At 43.8% G+C, this 4,284-nt stretch overlaps 1 pseudogene; it reads left to right on the plus strand.

Annotated features, from left to right (window-relative positions):
- The first annotated feature begins 3,375 nt into the window (after positions 1 to 3,375).
- On the plus strand, positions 3,376 to 3,481 carry LOC141120767 (U2 spliceosomal RNA; annotated as a pseudogene).
- Positions 3,482 to 4,284: the final 803 nt, after the last annotated feature.

Genomic DNA, 4,284 nt, shown 5'->3' on the forward strand with positions numbered 1-4,284 from the left:
AACTCCCCAAACCTATCCAAGAAGTTTCATGCATTTCAGTGTTCCACAAGGCAAACTAGGGACATTAAAGAGGAAGTAAACCCTGGTGGGTTTTACGTCCTCTTTATTTCCCTTCAAATATAAAGCATAATGGGCTACTATGCATTGCATAGTAGCCCATTATGTGTCACTTACCTGAAACCGTTGTCCCCACTAGCATGGAGCGTCCATCTTTGCCCCTCTTTATTCCGGGGCCATGAACTCCGGCTCTGTGACTGGCTGGAGTTGCATGACGTCACTCCCGTGCATGCGTGTGGGACCCGCCAGACACGGCATGACCCCTATTAGAGACGGCACGATGTGCCCTTTCTAAAGTGTGCATGCGCCGATGAGAGTAGTCATCGGCACTCGGCTTTTTCGTAAATATCTCCTAAACCGTGGAGGTTTAGGAGATATTTCAAGCACCTACAGGTAAGCCTTAATATAGGCTTACCTGTGGGTAAAAGTAGTTGTACAGGGTGTACAACCACTTTAAGCTTGTTTTTTGGGGAGCTTAATTTGGCTTAACATAAAAGAGCTTAGATGTTAACAAATTTCTCCCAAACTTCAAACAATATCACACTTCACACTTAATCTATGTCAACATATTCGGAAAATTTCAGATCATTTGGTAAATCACACCAAAAGTTATTCATATTAACCATTTTTTTTCTAATCTTAAAACATTTAACCACTTGCCGACCAGCCGACCAGTTTTACTGTGGCAGAATGGCACGGCTGGGTGAAACAGCGTTACCTTATTGTCAGGGGTGGGCTCAGCCCTTCCTTCTCTGAGCTGGTCGCTCAGCTGTCGGCTAATTGCCAGCTCCCATCTCTCCACAGTTACTCAGCTGTTGATGATCCTGCTTGTCAGGCCTGCCTACTTAAGCCATCCAGTCCAGAGGAGCTCTGCCTTCGCCTTGGTCACATCACAAGAAACTATCGCCTGCGTTCCTGTTTAAGGACTGGCTTTGCTGACATCCCTTCTGGCTCCAGATCCTGCTTGCTGTTCCATTGCTTTGATCCCTGACTGCTGCCTTGGCTGACTATCTGTTCCGGTTACTGAACTTTGGCTATGTTTTGACTACAGTTAACCCCTTTATCGTCCCCTAGTGTTAACGCCTTCCCTGCCAGTGACATTTATACAGTAATCAGTGCATGTTTATAGCACTGATCGCTGTATAATTGTCAATGGTCCCAAAAATGTGTCCGCCACAATATCGCAGTCCCGATTAAAATCGCAGATCGCCGCCATTACTAGTAAAAAAATAAATAATAATAAAAATGCCATAAGTCTATCCCCTATTTTGTAGACGCTATAACCTTTGCGCAAACCAATCAACATATGCTTATTGCGATTTTTTTTAATCAAAAATATGTAGAAGAATACATATTGACCTGAGAAAAAATTATTTTTTTAAAAAAAAAATGTGGGATATTTATTTTAGCAAAAAGTAAAAGATATTGGAGTTGATTTACTAAAGGCAAATCCACTTTGCACTGCAAGTGGGGAAGAGGGGAAGATGTGAAATGAGGGGAAGCTCTGCTGATTTTATCATCCAATCATGTACAAGCAAAAATGCTGTTTTTTATTTTCCTTGCATGTCCCCCTCAGATCTACAGTGACTGCACTTGTAGTGCAAAGTGGATTTGCCTTTAGTAAATAAACCCCATTGTGTTTTTTTCAAAATTGTCGCTCTTCTTTTGTTTATAGCGAACAAAATAAAAACCGCAGAGGTGATCAAATACCACCAAAACAAAGCTCTATTTGTGGGAAAAAAAGGACGCAAAATTTGTTTGGGTACAATGTCGCATGGCCGCGCAATTGTCAGTTAAAAGCGACACAGTGCCAAATTGTAAAAAGTACACTGGTCAGGGAGGGGGTAAAATCTTTTGGGGCTGATTAGGAGTTGTTAATGTAGAAAACATAGAAAAGTGGTGGCAGAAAAAGACTGAGTAGTCCATCGAGTCTGCCCATTTTTTTTTTCATTTACCTCGTTGTCTGACTATAGATCTATGTTTATCCCAAGCATGTTTGAAGCCATTTTGGGCTGTGTAAACAACCTTGCTGGTGATATGCGGGGATGCATTCAGCCTACAGGAGTCTTTTTAGTATAACCTGTGAACCAACCCCTCCTGCGGCTGCTGCCCTCGCTATCTGTCGTTTATACAGCCCAATTTAATCTGGCCCGTTTATGCCTCCCTTATTGAATAAAGGTAATATGGTCGTTCTAACTGTGGATTCAGAGACATGGGTAGGCTAAGTTTCCAGCAGATAGCATCCCCTGAAGAAGCCCACGATATAGGGCGAAACATGTTGGGATCAAATACTATACCGCCTCAACTAGTTTTTGGACCGTACTTACGGGTTTAAACTTCTGTTTTTTTTTTTTTTTTAATTTTTAAACAAGTTTTGTTAATAAATTTTGCAGATTTTATCTAAAAAAGTATTTGTCTTTTTGATTACTACACTGCCATAGTCCCATCCCACTTTTCTTCAATCCTTTCAACTTAATATGGATAGCCATGAGATCTTCAGTAGGTGAGACAGACTTGATCCTTAGATCCATTCCAGTACCAGGTACCTCCAGTAGCCATCTAGCTTCTCTGGTTCTCCTCCTCAATCAGCATGTGAGGCCCCTTCTAGGCTTGAGGCCTAATCAAATCTTTCCCGCACCTAAGCATTCCCACCTCCAGGCAAAGCCTGGAGGTAGACTGTACTAAGACTGAGCACATAGCAATTCTCATGAATATATATGCACTTCCCCAGCATGCACCACAAGCCAAGAAACCCCCAGAAACCACACACACACTCATATTATTCCCCCATTGGCTGTACCACACTACGGCCACTACACAAAAGGTGGTAGGGGCTACACAAGCTTAATGTCACTCTCTTGCTTTGTGGGAAACAAAAATCCATGAAACATCTAGGATAGGTTTGGGGAAGCTAAAAAACTTGTGTTTTGCAGTTTAAAGACAATTGCTTAAGGTTTAGGCACATTATGGCCCAAGATTTGACAAAAAATAGTTGCATCTGAAAAACTTTTGCTATGATTTATCACAGGCCCTGCCTTGAAATGTGCAATGTTTGGGAGAAATTGGATACCATCCAAATTTTTGTTTGTACGTTAAGCCACAGTAAACTCCCCAAAAAACAAGCCTAATGTCCCTAGTATGCCTTGTAGGGGACCAAAATCCATAAAACTTCTAGCACAGGTTTGGGAAGTTGGAAACGTAGGTTGTGCAAAGTTTCAAGGCAATTGATTGAGGTTTAGGCACATTATGGTACATTAAGCTCTTTTTACATTAGCTGTTCATATTAAATGTTTTAGGATTGTAAAAAAAATAGGCAGCGCTGCTTCTCTGCCTTTTGGCTAAGATCAAGTGTGGTATCTGTTCTTATCAGTTGCCAGAGGAGGCACTGTGCTGCGCCCAACAGGGAGGGCTATGCAAATCCTTTAGCGTAATGGTATCTGGATGGTCTGTATCAGTAAGGGCCACGCTGGCGCTCCTAGTTTATGGGGGGTAGTAAATGGTCGAGTCTGAGCAGGCCGGAAGGGTGCCCCTGGTGAGGATGGGTGCTGCACTGGTTTGGCTGAAGGGCTGGGTCATCCCGGCCTTCTGGCTAGGATTGGTGTGGTCGCTGTTCCTGTCAGCGTCCGGTGGAGGAGCTACCACCGCCCAAAATAAGGGCTCGGGGTGTTGCTATGCAAATCCACTGGTTTGATGGGGGCCTGGAAAGGCTAGTACCAGTGGAGGCTGCGTCTAGATGTCTGTGGCTCTCCCCAAGAAAACCTAGAAGGGCTCACTATCTAGCAGGGATGGAGGGCCGCACTGGTCTGACTGAGGGTCGAGCCCGAAAAGAAGCCCATGGTGTATTTGCCCCGGGAGTGGCAGTCCAGGGGTGCCATAAAATCACTGTGAGTGAGGGTCACTCTGATTTATGGTACGATGATTACTGCACGATTCACTTTTTTTCTCACCTGCCTCCTGGGCCAAGACTTTTGGCTGGGACCAGAGGAATTTTTGATTCCTGGTCGGAGAGCCTGGTCTTTGTATTACACAATGGCCACTTTTTACTCTCTCCACTTCCTTCTCCCCCACTTTCTTTTATTTAAAACCTCATGTTCTTCACTTTTTGTATTTTTAAGTATGTACACAGTTTTTGCACGTGTGACTGGTAGGGTGTAGGTCCTCGGGCCTGCCCTGAAAGTCTTGGGAGGGGGTGGACATGGCCTTCTGACTTAGTTTGTCCTCTCTCAT

The sequence above is a fragment of the Aquarana catesbeiana genome, linkage group LG13, assembly GCF_042186555.1.
Source record: "Aquarana catesbeiana isolate 2022-GZ linkage group LG13, ASM4218655v1, whole genome shotgun sequence".
NCBI lineage: Eukaryota > Metazoa > Chordata > Amphibia > Anura > Ranidae > Aquarana > Aquarana catesbeiana.